Below are 15,949 nucleotides of genomic sequence, written 5' to 3'. Positions count from 1 at the left end.
AAAAAAAAGGGCCAAGGTAGATATGACATTAGGGGAAATAACCAAGCACACAAAAACATTGAGCAATCTCTCACAAAAATTGAAGCTAACAAAAAAAAAACAAACCATCTGCCACTTCAGTTACAGCATCACTTCTAGGCCCTGAGAGGAAGGAAGGAAGGAGGGAGGGAAGTGAGAAAGGGAGAGAGGAAAGAAGGAAGATGGTAGTAATAAACTATTCATAAGAAGAATGTTTAATTTTTGGTGAATGTGAGAATTATTCTTTCAGAGTTTGGGCTCAAGAAAAATGGCTTTTACAAAGTGGCTGAACAAGTTTACACTCCCACCAACAATGCAGTAGGGTTCCCTTCTGTCCACATCCCCTCCAGCATCTGTTGTCATTAGAGTTCTTGATTATAGCCATTCTAACTGGGGTGAGGTGGTATTTCAATATTGTGATTTGCATTTTTTTATGGCTAGGGATGTTGAACATTTCTTCATATGTCTATTGGCCATCCTTTCCTCTTCAGAGAAGTTTCTCTTTAAGACTTTAGCCCACCTATTTATTGGGCAGTTGTTTCTTTGAGGATGCGTTGTTGGGGGATTTCATTTTTTGTATTCCAGGTATATTTTAGATTTATAGAAGTTCCTCAAAAGACTACACATAGAGCTCTCCTGTGATGCAGTAATCCCACTTTTGGGCATTTACCCAAATGATCACAAACAAGAATATCCTAAAGCTAACAGAACGACTACATTTATTGCAGCATTATTTACCATAGCTAAGATATGGAACCAATCCTCAGTAGATGAATGGATCAAGAAAATGTGCCACACAATTGAATTCTATGCCTCCATCAGTAAGAATGAAATTGGCCCATTTGTTAGAAAATGGAAAGACTTGGAAAAAAATTATATTGAGTGAAGTAAGCCAGGCCCAAAGAAACATAGGTTCCACGGTTTCCCTTATTTATAATAACTTGTATATGTGTGAGATAAGCAGAAACGGTTAGATAAGTTGATGTTAGGGGAAATAAAACTGAAGGTAAGGAAGCCAATGTTTTTTCTTGCTTCCTATTGTTTCTAACATATTTATAAGATGATTTCTTTGTTGCTTTGTATGTCTCTACCCATGGTATAATCCTTGTTTTCACTGTATTTGATGTAGATATAATTTGTGGAGGGGAAGGGAAAAAATTGTTTAACTAGAGATATAGGTGGACTCATTCCAACAATAAGAAGTACAAGACGTTATGTTGTAAAATGAATTTTACAAGTTTGGTGGGGGTTGTGGGAGATGGGAGGGCAGGGATGGTAAGGGGAAACAAAGGAGGAGGCAACAATGCTTGATAGGAAGTGTACTCATTACTTTGCTCCTGTAATTGTAACCCTTGGGTTTGGTATTTTCACAACAACAACAAAAAAGTTAAAAAAATGGCTTTACAAGAAGTATAATCTTTATCTATTTAGAAAATGATGCAGAGGTTGTAACATTTTATAAAGTGATTTAATAAAATCATTAATATTAAGTAAGGAGGTCAGGCCTGGCTGGTGCCATATTGGCCACAAGGTAGATGGTGGGGTCTGCCATCTTGTATTCATGCTCGGGGAAGGAAATGACAACATCCATCACCTGCATCCCAGATGATGGGTGTGCCTGGATCCCTGGAAACAGGGGTGAGCATTTGGCTGATATGTTACTCAATCTGTTAGTCCAGTGCCTGGGACTGCGAGTTTCCTGTGGACCTACCCACTGCTCTGGCCCTATTTAGGTTGGACCATCTGTGGTACCAGACACCATGCCACATGTCTCTGTGATCCTGTCCTGTGTCCTGTCTCCTGGCTTGTCTCTGGTAATCATGGTGTCCCAATTCAGTGCTGTATTGGTTTGTTGGTATTGTTTTTATTCTTTTTTTCCTTTCTGGCCTGTTTCCAAGCTGTCTAAGTGTATTTGTCGACAGCAATCCTTTGTTACAATGGGCTGCTTGCAGACTGCTACCTGTGTAATAAAGATTCCAGTATTCCGTCTTCCAAAATGTGGCTTCTGTGCTCACTTCGGCAGCACATTGGCTGAAACTGGAACAATACAGAGAAGATTAGCATGGCCCCTGTGCAAGGATGACATGTACATTCATAAAGTGTTTCATATTTTTACAAAGTAGTGTTCTAAACTTACCCAGAGCCTAATTACATCATTTATACAATAAAAAAATGTGACTTCTGGGATAATTCACCTTACAACAAATATACTGTCTTCATTTACATAAACCTAAAGTTAGAATTTCTAGAGCCAAGATAGATCCCTCTGTATAGTTACGTATTTAAACGTAGCCTGGATGCATTTAGAAAAAATGTCTGTGTTACATCAGAAAGTGCTTAATTAGTAAACCAAGACCAAGACTCCAGATCCTATATAAGCCAGTCATTCTAGATAAGTCCAGAGGTGTTTGCTTCCATAAAGAGCTCTACTTTCACACTTTCATGAACAAATGTTTTTGTGCCAATATGAGGTCTTCACCTCAGGAACTGATTTAACATCCTTGATATTTTCTCTTTTTTTTAAAGCAACACTATCACTCTACCACTTGTGCTACATCTTGATTTTTGGTGGTTAATTAGAGATATTTCTACTGTCTTTTCTGCCAGAGCTGGCTTCAAAGGAGATTCTCTCATCTTGGCCTCCATAAAAGCTAGGAATCAAAGCATGAGCCCTGTGGGCTTTTCTGAAGAAATCTTCTCTCTCTGGGAACAAGAGGTTTCTTTCAGTGCTTCACCTCAGGCTTCCTGTGCCTTCAGCAATTTCAGTATTTGTTTTTATTGTTAAAAGAGAATCCTTAAATCCTGGCCATGATTCCATTAACAAGATAAGGACAGTGGACTTCACATTGCCAGATTTAGCTAGGTTGCTAGCTTAACCCCTTCCCTCACACTGTTCACCCTTCTGGTGGTCTATACAGGCCTAGTACAAAAATGGAGGGATTGGGAGGCACTTGTGCCCTTGGCCCCCTTCCTACTTGTGACACACACACACACACACACACACACACACACACACAGACATATACCAGGCATTTGGAAATAGCTCATTCTCCCATGTTTACACACTGGATGCTTTCTGAGAAGGGATGGTTCACAGAGTGGAGTCCTACCTAGGCCTGTCATATAGCTGAAATTAAAAGGCGGGAACCAAAATACCTCATTCATTCAACATAGGTCTGATGATAACATATTTAATTATTGCTTTAATCATTTTTATTACTATCACTTGGCCAATACTTTTGGTTGAGCTCAAAATTTAAGGGACTTACTGCTCACTTAATGTAAGACCAGCAATTAAAAATTAGCTAGTTACACTCCCTCAAGTGTGGAATCTTAGCTACTCAGGAAGCTAAATTAGAACGGTAATATTTGTAGGCCATCCTATGCAAAACCTTCATGAAAATGGTATCTTAATCAATAAAAGGGTGGATCTGGTGATATGTGCCTATCTTGTTTGCTCCTTGTGACATGTAATTATAAAAATTAGTCTAGAAATGCCCAGGCAGAGAAGCAAGACTGTAAGGTGAAAATTGAGTGATACAAAAGGGCATCTGGCATGGAAGGTAAAGAAGACTTACAAATTTTCCCCCTGAATTCAACCTGAGGACTACTAATATGATCTGTGCAAACAATACATTCTTCTAAATACTTAGTAGAAGAATTTGGATGTGGTTTACAGGATGATAGGTAAACAGTCCTTTACCAAGTGATTGCAAAAGGACCTTTACATATGTCTATCTGATGTTATACATTTTATATCCTATTCTGTGGAAACCATGACTCCTGCTTGAATCAAGTAGTTCAGATCTACTGATCTAACAGGGCACGGGTGCTACACATCTGAATTCTTAGTTGCTCAAGAGTATGAGTTTTAAGGATAACAATTGAAAGGCAAACTAGGTAGGAAATGCTGTGAAGGTGTTTGTGCCAATTATCACCAAATTTCCCACAAGTAGTGCTGTGAATCAAGTTGATAGACTATCATTACTTTTGTTCATTTATTTAAAAAGGTCAGGGACAGTACCCAGGCCTGAGTAGAAAAACTCCAAAGCCAGGGAAGATATTTTTTTTAATGGGCTCTTTGTCCCTTGTGCAGAAAAGTTATCATTCCTGTGTAAGCCTAATGTACTCCATAGGGTATAGTCATTGTCCCTCAATTGAAGTTGATATTGAAATGTCTTATAAGTCAGGGTAATGATAGATTGTCACGAATATTTGGGTATCTTTTGTCATGTGAATGGACGTGCATATACCTTTATGTTTCTGACTAGTTCATAGGTCCTTGCAGAGGTTCAAGTTACTGTGTAGGACAATGTGGTCCATGTCTGTACGGAGTGGAATGAGACCTTCAATGAAAGATCTCAGCATATAAAATGTGGCCAAATATTTCAGTATACTTGAAACAGTATCATAAGAAATGAAGGAGGCAAGTAGTGATGATTTAAGATCCCAGAATACCAATATATTTGAACGAGAAGACTGTGGTCTTGTGCTAGGTGCACATAGATGCAGGAGAAATACTCTTTTCAGTCTGAGCTGTCAGATGTATTTAAGCATTTTTGTTGTTTTTCCCTTTCTGATTGCACTTTATTTCAAGGCCACTCCAAGGGGTGAGTGACAGGATATTTAGTTTCAGCTCATTCTAAAAGCTCCTATGTCCTGAGAAGAGAAGTGGTGAACCATGACTTGGGTACATATTCACCCTAGCCCCAATCACTAAGAGTGGGTTAAGTTATATAATTTTTCAGAATGTCAAGGGTCCTACCACAACTTTCATCCTGTAGTAATTTCTAAAGTTAGGCCTTCGAAGACTTCTGCTTTTGTATGAAGATTTCAGCTCTAAATTAGATTATTAGATTATCATTTATTGATAAAATGTACAAATAAAATCATATTTATGTTAGAGAAAATTGTGTTATCATCATCAGGGGCAGTTAATATGACCCAAAGTCATGACCCTGATGAGTCTGCTCTCCAGAGATCTAAGTATTTAACAAAGAACCTCCAGTTCCCAAGCAATCTTGACCCCAAGGAGAGAGCAGGATATTAGGTGAACCTTTTTTCTTCCTCAGGTTAACCTGGAATGATGCATCTCAGAGTGACTGGAAGGGACAGAAGCTGGGATACTGAGCACATTGGATACTGAACAAGGCTATGATAGGATTTTCACTAGACCCTCAGGGCCCACCCAAGACCCCCTTGCATTACCTTGAACACTTATATCTTTATGATTCTCAAGTTCTAGGTCATTTTTCCTCCCATAATTAGCTTAAAATTATGTGTACATTTTTTCTGTTCCATCAATGAATATTGAATTTCTTTTAAATTTTATTCTTTAAGTTTTCTGGATCACTTACACCCTTGTATGAAGTTCTTGTTATAGAAGTCTCAGTACTTGAGTACATGAGTACCTGGAGTATCCACAGTCAACCATCTTTTGCCTCACTTGTATATGAAGTCTGAGCAAAACCCAGCCAAAGCATTCTAACTTAAATATTTCTTACAAAAAGTTTGATGTGGAGACTTTATCTGGTGTGGTGGAAGTTGGTTGGGCTCATGGTCTAGGCTAGAACTCAAAATGGAAGTTACAGAAAAAGAAAAGTTTGGTAAGGAACCAGCTGAGAAGAGGAGGGCAGTGCCAAAGTCTTCATGCAAGAGACCAGCCTGGCAAGCCCCTTGGGACAGGAGTGAGAAGCCCAGAGCAGGGCCTGTGCTACCAATCAGTCCATCACCAGCACATCATGGCACCTGCAGCATGGGCCAAGTTGTGCATATGTTTCTTGCAGGGTTGACGGTGGACACAGGGACCTGTCAGAGAAGTCAGTGGCCTAATGTAATAGTCTTGTCCTATGTAGATGATACAATTACTTGTGGACTAGAAGAATTGGTAGTAAAACAATTGTTAGGTATACTCATATAAATTCTTCAGGACGTGTGTGTTTGTGTGTCCTAAGAAGAAAACAAATTGAAAAGTAGTTCAGAGAGAACTCAAATGACAAGAATGTGGGACTTGAGTGCACAGCAAGATAGATCCATTACAATCACAACAAATAAGTGAAAAGGAAGGGTTTCCTTCACTTATTTTTACCTACCCTTACAAATCCCATTGTGTTCAAAATAGTAAGGGCTGAAATGTATCTGTTGCTGCTTACTGTTGTACAACAGCTAGTTTATAAGTGACAGCAGAGGCATAAGGTCTGTTCTGTGAGTGTCCCCTGCAATCACTGGAAAGACAGTACTATTGGAAGTGAACTAAAGCCACTTATTGCAGAGGAAGCATTTACTAATTTCAATGAGCAGACTTTTTGTTTTGCTTGTCCTTGGGCTCAATCTCAGGGCCCAGGTGCTGTCCCTGAGCTGCTTTTGCTCAAGGGTAGCACTCTACCACTTGAGCCACAGCACCACTTCTGGCTTTTTCTGGGTATGTGAACCTGAGATATAGAACCCAGATCCTCATTCATGTGATGCAAGCACTGTACCACTTAGCCACCTTCCCTGTCCTATAAGCTGACTTTTTATGTTAAAAGAAGAAAGAATGTGTTGGTATGTACTATCCACCTTCCATGTGCAATTCCCAAGGTCCAATCCCCCAAAGTGAAAGGAAGAAAGTAGAAAATGGAATGACATAAAGTATTCAGTTACAAGAACAAAGAAAAATAGAAGAACAAAGGCAATGAGCAACTAATTAGGTTTTTGTTTGTTTGGGACCATTTGTTTTTTCTCTCAATTGTTGTGTGAGAACTTTAAACTCAGGGAGGGCCTGACATATTCCCCAAGCTTTTCACTAAAGGCTGGCATGCTACCACTTCCAGCCAGAATGTCACTTCTAGTTTTTTGGCATTTAATTGGTGATATGTCACAATGAATTTTCAGCTGATGTGCTGCTCAAGAATGAAACCCTGTGCCTCATGAATGTAAGGGAAGCACTCTACCACAGAGCCACACTCCCAGCCCTGCCCCCTTTCTTAAAATAGTGTGGTTGGGCCTGGCAATATGACTTATTGATAAAGTGCTTGCCTAGCATACATGGAACACTGGGTTTGATTTCTCAGTATCTAATAAACAACAACAACCACCAAATACCCCTAGAGGTGGTGCTGTAGCTCAAGTGGGAGAGTGGAGGTCTTCAGCATAACAAAATTCAGGAACAGTTCTTAAACCCTGAGTTTAAGCCCCAGGAATGTCAAACAACATCATCAACAACAACAAATGAGTAAATGAAGACAAAAAACCCAATGTCAGCAAGTTTCATTGATAAATACCACACACACACACACACACAAACACACAAACACACTTTTTAAGGACCATATTCACCTCCTTTACCCTGTCTGCTCACCCTCCCTGTTCCAACTGCTACCTACATCCACAGGAGAACTTGTTCTATGTTTCTGTTGTTTTTTCATTCTTAAAATTTTTTTCTGAAGATTTTATACACACACACACACACACACACATATGTATCTATATTTATAGCTACATATATATATAGTGCAAAATGCATATATTGTGCAAAAATGCATACTGGCTCATGTAATTTTCTCCCATATATATATATATATACATATACATATATATGTATATATGTATATATGTATACATATATATGTATATATGTGTATATATATGTATATATATGCATATATATGTTTATGTATATGTATATATATATATATATATGGGTGAAAATTACATGAGCCAGTATGCATTTTTGCACAATTCCACCCACTTATTAAAACTGGTGTTTATTTCCATATATCACATTAAAAGTACCAATATTAGGTATTGATCTCATTGTCTGGGTGGTATCTCTGACCATTTTATCTTAAGGCTCTTTCAAGCTTTCTATTCCTGTATTTTTAGGTGATTACTTGTAGATAAGAGTTTCATTGACTTTTCTGAAAGAGCTGGATGAAAGCTCAATTCTCAGATCTCAGGTTTACCACCATGAGACACTTGTGTCCAGCACCTTTAAATATTATTACATGTACTATGTTATTTGTGGTATTTAGTAATGAATTTTTTGTTTGTTTTTGTGCTGGTCCTGAGCTTGAACTGTAGGTCCTAAGTGGTCCCAGTGCTCTTCAGTTCAAGGTGAGCACTCTACCACTTGAGCCACAGCACCATTTCTGCTTGTCTGGTGATTAATTGAGATATGTGTCTCACAGACTTCCCTGCCCAGGCTGGCTTTGAACTGTGATCCTTAGAGCTCAGCCTCAAGAGTAGCTAGGATTGTAGGCATGATGGATCAACATCCAGTTATACTTCAAAATACTGTATTTACCTATTTGTGGAATACAAAATGATGAGGATCACTTTTTACCTGTATTTTACCTATCGAATATCTAAGCACAATCCTACATCTATCTGTTAGTGTCTCTCAATTTATGGATTCCTGTAACCATATTCTAGCTAGCTTGTGCACTTTATTTTTAAGATATTTCCAATATTTTACATTACATTTTTTTATTGCTACCATGTCTTAATTGTGTTTTGGTACAACTATCAAAAGGGAGCTGGAGAAAGGAATAGTAGTGGTGGAAGGGAGGTGGTGTTCATCCTCCTGAGAACTCACTTTCACCCTCTAGGAAAGTGACAAAACACATCAGGGACTCTGGTGTTTCATTATAACTCACTCAGCAGAACAAAAAAATGGGCTGAGTGAATCAATCATAAGAGGCTCATCACTAGTGATTAATTAAATATAAAGTAAGCACTGAAGTCTTTTTGGTTACTAATCCAAAACCAAATGCTTAGGACTCTTGTCTTTATCACAAGAAAGTGCAAGTGTAGTTATGGTTCAAGTGGTAGAGCATTGTTAGCCTTGAGAAGAAATGATTCAGGAAAGTGTTGCTAGGCACTAGTGTCTCAGGCCTCTACCTTCTCTGCAGACTGAGATCTGAGGATCATGGTTCAAAGCAAGACTGGGCAAGAAAAGATTAGGAGACTGTTATCTGCAATAAACAACTCAGAAAACCAGAAGTGGTGAGGCTCCTCAAGTGGTAGAGAAGTAGCGTTGAGCTGAAGAGCTCATGGCCAGTGCCCAGGCCCAGAGTTCAAGACCCAAGCCCAATTAAAAATCATAAAGTGCCTAGTCTCTAAGTTCAAGCTGTAAGACTTGTTGTAACCTGTTTGGTTTCTCTGATGCAAAATGAGTTATCTTCCAGATGAGAGTTCCCACATTTATTACATTCCTAAGGTTTCTCAGGTGTGTGAATCCTCATAGGTGAATGGAGGTGTGAATTCAGGGTGAAGGACTTACCCATTTCTTACATGCATAAGGTTTCTATCATGGGTGTGTTCTCTGATGCAAAGTAAGCTTTCATTTCAATCTGAAGGGACTTCCACATTTGTGACATTCATAAGTCTTCTCTCCTGTGTGATTTCTCTTATGTGTGTTGCAATCTGAATTCCAGGAGGACTTTCAACATTTGTTACACTCATAACGTTTCTCACCTGTGTGAATTCTATTATGGCTGCAAAGCTGTGACCTCTGCTGGAAAGATTTTCCACATTTGTTGCAATCATAAGGTTTCTCTCCTCTATGTGTTCTCTGATGAAATGCAAGTTGTACCTTCCAGTTGAAAGACTTTCTACTTTCCTGATAGTCCTATGTTCATTCTCTGATTAACATGAAGGTTTGACTTAATGGTGGAAAGACTTTCCACATTTGTTACATTCATAATTTTGGTCTCCTGTGTGCTCTCTGATGCAAAGTGAGTTCTACATTTCTTGCATTCATAAGGTTTCGGGCTGGGAAGGTGGCTCAGTGGTAGAGCGCTTGCCTTGAATGCATGAGGACCTGGGTTCGATTCCTCTGCACCACATAAGCAAGAAGAAAAAAGCCAGAAGTGGCACTTTGGCTCAAGTGGTAGAGCACTAGCCTTGAGCTGAAGAGCGGTGTGACAGCGCCCAGGCCCAGAGTTCAGGCCCCACGACCAGACCCAAAAAAAAGAAATAAATAAAAATAAAATAAAATAAAAAATAAGGTTTCTCTTCTGTGTGAATTCTGTGGTGCCTGCTGAGAACTGACTTGTACATCGAAATTTTCTTACATTCCTCATATTTATAGGGTTTCTCTACTGTGGGCTCTTGTGGAGGGAAAATCAGTTCTGTTTTCTCTGACATAGATTTTGGACACTGCTAATGCTCATTAAGCTTCTCCTGTGGATACATCCTCTGAGGTTTTGTTAGGTGTATGTCCTTATTGAAAGATTTTGCAAATCCAGTACAAATATAAAGATTCTCTCCTGTGTACATTTTTTTATGTGAACTGACTGTAGGTATTTTTTTTTTTGGCTCCAGTCATGGGAGCCTGAACTCTGGGCCTGGGTGCTGTCCCTCAGCTCTTCAGCTCAAGGCTAGCGCTCTACCACTTGAGCCATAGTGACATTTCTGGCTTTTTTCTTTTTGCTAGTGTGGTGCTGAGGAATTAAACCCAGGGCCTCAGGCATGCAAGGCAAGTGCTCTACCACTGAGCCACCTTCCCAGCCCTACTGTAGGTCTTAAGTGGAATGATTTTGCACATACAGTACATTCAGGTGTTTTCCTCCCTCCCTGAAATATTTCTTGGGCAAGGACAGCAGAATTATCACACTCTTCTCTATATTCATTATGGTTACTGGAGTGGCCTCCAATACTGTCTAAAGAATATGGTCTCTTATTGTACTACCTTCCGTTCTCTACCATATTCAAATGTTGCAGCTCATTTGGATTCTCATAATTTTGGATAAAAATGCTCAAAATATCTGTGGGGTTCTTCAACTTCAGTAGACACCCTGGGCATGCATCTCATCAGGTTCATTGAAATCCTTAGTCCTCATCCTTCAGGGTTCCCATTAGTCCTAGTCAGTTCTGCCTTATATTTTGAGCTCAAAATAAAAGTTGTTCCTAATCACACTCTTCCCTCAACTGTAGCAGTAGTTGTGACTATTTCACACAGAGGTTTATCCTGGAAAGACTTAATCAGAGCATCTATGTTTTTGCACCTCTAAAATGATTCATAGGAAAAAAATACAAAAACTGAATTGATATCCAAAAACTCTTCATTGTAAAGATAACACATTATCTTTTTACATTTAAGATTTTAAAATTCCTAACAAAGTAGGAATTGATTTATGAGAATTATATGCCTTTCTCTCGAAGGTATTATGAAAGTAATAATGATATTTTATGATGGAAAATAATATTTTTCTGTGTTTAAGTTTTTCTTTCTTAGTCAATTCACACTTCTAAAAATGCAGATTATGGCTATTTTCAGGAAAGGTAATTAATAACACATCTCCCTCTGAAAGTGTTACAAGAAATTTATTCTGCTTCAAGACAATAAGAAAGATGTCAACATGAAACTACACATGAAAATTATAAATGTGTAGGTAATATAAAGGAATGTATAGAACATATATTTAATGTAATCTGTCTAAAATGATTTGTGAAGGGAAAACAGCATCATATTCATGATTCATAAAGCATGAAGATTCAATATACAAATAAGTGTAATCAAAACAAAGTATGTGGATTAGTAATATGGATTAATTAGTACTGTACTTGCCTGGCAAATATGAGGACCAGGGTTCAAAGAATACCAACAAAAAATTAAAAAGTGTAATTGATTCAGATTTTCAATGGAATTATTCCATTGAAAAGTAACTATATTATATAATGTCATAGGCTAGTATTGTGAGAATATTGTAAACTCTTAGAATACCTAGTAATAATGCAATGCAGTACCTCCAGTAACTTAACTACCTATGTCTGCCATAAGAAAAATCAGACTGGGAAATTTACTTTCTTGCAGTTCTATAGTATAGCAACAATTATGATGCATGTTTTACATATTTAGAAGTTCTGTGCTTCATCCTAAGGATGGTTTTTATTCTGTACACAAAATTTGTGGTAACTTCTTTTTTTTTTAGATTTTATTTATTTTTTATTGTGAAAATACTGTACAGAGGGGTTACAATTACATGGGCAAGATAATGAGCATTTCTTATCAAGCATTGTAACCTCCTCCTTAGTTTCCCCTTCCCATCCCTGCCCATTCCCTGACCCTCCTACCCAATCCTCCCCTGCCACCAAAGTTGTAAAGGTCGTTTTTTGACATAACGACTTGTATATCTCATTGTTGCAATGGGTCCACCTGCATCCCCATTTAAACGATTTGCTTGGGGTTACTTCTTTATTAAAAAAACCGTCAAACTACCAGATTAGGTTACAGCTACTGTATAAGAGCATTTTTTTCTTTTTTCTTTTCATCAGTCACGGGGCTTGATCTTTGGGCCTGGGCTCTGTCCCTTATCTCTTCGGCTCAAGGCTACTGCTCTACCACTTGAACCACAGCACCACTTCCAGCTTGTTCTGTTTATGTGGTGCTGAGCAATCGAACCCAGGGCCTCATGCATGAAAGGCAAGCACTCTACCACTAAGCCACCTTCCCAGCCCCTCTAGTAGCATTTTCAAAGGAGTATATTAGGACTTACATATTTGTTTGTTTCACAGATTCAACAAACCATAGAACCAAAATACTTGACAAAGTATGGCACCTATAGTAAGCATGGAGTCTTTGATAAAACTGGCATTATCATGAACCATGCAGTATAACAACTATTTAGTATAATTTAAAATGTAATAGGCATCAGAGGTGATTTGCAGTGTATAGAAGATTGCCTGAAATTATATTACAGTTGATTTGCTGTCTGTAGGTTACATGAAAGCAAACTAAGAAAGAAGAATCAGATGAGACATAATAAATAGCAAACATAATAAATAGCAAAGTAATTACTAAAATGAAATCATATTTATATTGTAATCTAAAAATACTAAATATATCAGGTAATTTCTGATTTAAACTGAAGAAAATATACTCAAAAAACTCATTAAGCCATCCAAAGAAATATACATTAATTATTAAGAAATCAAAATAAATCAATAATGATACCTGAAGCAAAAAGCAATAATGAAAAGTAAAATACTGATAATATGAGAGGAAATAAACATCAGCACAAATTGTGTTACCACAGATACAGAGCATTGATAATAACAGGTATATCATCAATCTATATAATAAAAATTTTATTCTGAAAAGTAGTGTACAAAGGTATGGTTAAAAGGCCAAAGAATGTTAATTTCTTTAATCTATAATTATGATTGTAGAATTAATACTCCTCTTTTTTTTTGTCGGTCGTGGGGCTTGTACTCAGGGTTTGCATGCTATCCCTCAACTCTTGATGTCAAGGTGAGCACTCTACCACTTGAGCCACACTGCCACTTCCGGTTTTCTAGTGCTTTATTGGAGATAAGAGTCTCATGGACATTCTTGCCCGTGCTGGCTTTGAACTGTGATCCTCATATCTCAGCCTCCTGAGTAGCTAGGATTACAGGCGTGAGCCACTGGGGCCTGGCATCTAATACTCCTCTTAATGACTGAACAACCAGATAAACGGTCATCACACAGACACATGTGGAAGGCATTATCTTTATCTAAATGCTGTTTATAAAGCACTATGCTGTTATATTTACCAAGACAGACACACTGACAATAGATCTGAAGACAAATTGTCTAGAAATTGAAGTACCTGGTTTCAGATACCCCCTCACAGACCACCAGAGACCACGATCAATGCAAACAACAAAGAGTTGTTTTTTGCAAGGTTGAGCTTGGTCCTCTGTGCACTCAGTAACTGGTAATGCTAAGAGGCCCCGAGCACAAAATTAGTACAACTTTTATAGTATTAAACAAGTTCACAAGTTTAGGGGGTTTCCACACAAGCAAGTTCAGGGGGGTTTCCACACAAGCAAGTTCATAAGTTCAGGGGGTTTAAGTACACCCTGACTGCACTTCCCTTTTTCTGATGGAACACCTGGGCAACTGTTCTGTTCCTTAAGGTTGGGCAGGGTTGGTGGCAATCTGCGGTTTTTCTGAGAACTATTTTTTCCTTTGGCAGCACAGCTCTCTTTGGTGGTTACGCTGAGGGCAGCACAGCTCAAGGGGCTTGATCTTAAAATAGAGTTACTTTAGCTCTTCAGAAATCATTATGAGAAAGAAATCTATGTTATAAACACAATAAAATCCAACAATATGTTTTTAATAATCTATCAGTAAAACAAACAGATGGAAACTGGAATGGATCTGTAACAAATGTATGCTATCACTATGATTTATAGAATATTAAAGGGAGCCACTCTCTTAATTAAGTTGTGAAATAAATACAAGTGCTTTCAATTATGTATGGTGTATTCACATGTATATCTTCTGGAGGGTGTGGCAGAGCCATAGAATTTGAGGGATATAGGCAGATGAAAATATAGTATACAAGTCAAGAGTAGAGATAGGAGGGAGGGATTGGGAGAGAGTGAAGGAATGGAAGACACTGTATAAAAATAAAAGTATTAATCTCTGTATGCATTACCTCCATAATAACATTAAATTACATTAATAATAAAATAATACCTCCAGCATAAATCATTTGCTTGGTGATCAAAATCTACCATAGTTAGAAGAACAGTTTCAATTATTAGACATATAATGCAACACTTAAATGGAAAGATAAACTATTTCAGTTTAGGTTGAATATTAATTCTACATAAACCAATAACAATAATCTGTTTCATTATAGTATCCAATTAAGTGTTAATGTTAAATGTTGAGGTAAGGAAAAACAAGACAAGCACTTCTGGCTCAAGACTGTCATTTTACCCTAACTATTAAGGAGGAAACTGAGGTCTGGAAGCCAGCTTAGATAGAAAACTCAAATTAAGCAGCTAATGAACAGGTTAGAGGTATGGCTCCAGTGATAGTGCCAACAGTGAGTGAGGAAGGTGACTGACTGTGAGACCTGGAGTTCAAGCTCCAATAGTAGCTCTAGAAACCTATGGTGGAGTCTGAGTTATGTGTATTACATGTGTTTCTAAATTAGAAACCTAATTGTTGTGAAAACTGGCAAATCTTCATCTCAGACATAAAGAGAAAAGAAAATGAGTGGAGGAGAGAGAGAAGGGAAGCCAAAAATCAGGGAAAAAGTGGAAGAAGAGGAGACAAGAGAGTAGTGGAGAGAAGGGAAAAAGAGGAAAAGGGAAAGGAGGAGGAGAAGACAGGAGAGGAAGAAAGCCTTATGGCATTAGATTTGACAGTAAATCTTAAATAAGACACCAAAAGTGACTCATGCAACAAAGAGGCAAACAAACAAGTGCCAGGCTCTGGGGGCTCACACCTGGAATCCTAACTACTCAGGAGAGTCAGATCTGAGGATCATGGTTCAAAGCCAGCCTGGGCAGGAAAACCTGTGAAATCTTATCTCCAATGAAGCACCAGAAAGCCAGAAGTGGTGCAGTGGCCCAAGTGGTAGAGTGCTAGGCTTGAACTGATGGGCTGAGGCACAAGCTCAGACCCAGACTTCAAGCCACATGATTGTCAATAAATAAATTAATGAATAAGGGTTGGGAAGGTGGCTCAGTGGTAGAATGCTTGCCTCAAATTCATGAAGCCCTGGGTTCCATTACTCAGCACCACATAAGTAGAAAAAGTCAGAAGTGGGTGCTGTGGCTTAAAAGTGGTAGAGTGCTAGCCTTGAGCTGAATAGCTGAGCGATAGCACCCAGGCCCAGAGTTCAGGCCCCAGAACTGACCAGCAAAAGAAAACAAAACAAAGCCAAGAAAATAAATCATAAGTAAAAATTAAAAAATAAATACAAAAACAAACAAAAAAAACAAGATTAAGTGCACATAATCAAAATCTTGTATAATGAAAAGAACTATCAATGAAGAAGCAAAAGCATGCTAGGAGAAAATATTTGCATATGTCTATAAATAGATTCCTAACAAATCTGAATTAGAAAATATAAAGAAAATCCTACAAGTAACCCCCACACAACAAAATCTAATTTTAAAATAGGAAAAAGATTGAAGAGACTTCTAAAATGGACATACACAAATA

At 38.1% G+C, this 15,949-nt stretch overlaps 1 pseudogene; it reads left to right on the top strand.

Moving 5' to 3' along the window:
* Positions 1-15,949, top strand: part of LOC106000995 — a 68,165-nt pseudogene that overhangs the window by 31,763 nt on the left and 20,453 nt on the right.

The sequence above is a fragment of the Dipodomys ordii genome, unplaced genomic scaffold (genome assembly GCF_000151885.1).
Source record: "Dipodomys ordii isolate 6190 unplaced genomic scaffold, Dord_2.0 Scaffold256, whole genome shotgun sequence".
NCBI classification, from domain to species: domain Eukaryota; kingdom Metazoa; phylum Chordata; class Mammalia; order Rodentia; family Heteromyidae; genus Dipodomys; species Dipodomys ordii.
The sequence above is the reverse complement of the archived record's forward strand: the minus strand, read 5'-3'. Positions and strand labels throughout refer to the sequence as shown.